Below are 367 nucleotides of genomic sequence, written 5' to 3' on the forward strand. Positions count from 1 at the left end.
TATATATAATTATATAGATATCTTTTTATTATAGCCACACAGGGCTAAATACAGAAAATGGACAAATTACAAAGTAGAGCTTTTCTTGGGGGGGGGGATAATTTCGATCAAAAGGGATCGCGGGAAGAAAAAAAAACGTGGAGGGGGTGGCGATCAATAGGGATCGTATATCACAGTCGATGTAAAAAACGGGGAACAGATTAGGTTTATCCGTGGAGAGAAAAGCCTACGGAAAAGACCACGGTCACCTCAGGCTTTTTTTTAAAAGGTACATGAAAGTAAGTACCTTCTCTCTTTTTGTCTCTTTTTGTTACAAGTCTATGCTTAAAATGGTGTCGTCTTTCATTCTTACCATTCTTGCCACATT

This window comes from Octopus bimaculoides, chromosome 11 (genome assembly GCF_001194135.2).
Source record: "Octopus bimaculoides isolate UCB-OBI-ISO-001 chromosome 11, ASM119413v2, whole genome shotgun sequence".
Classification (NCBI taxonomy): Eukaryota; Metazoa; Mollusca; class Cephalopoda; order Octopoda; family Octopodidae; genus Octopus; species Octopus bimaculoides.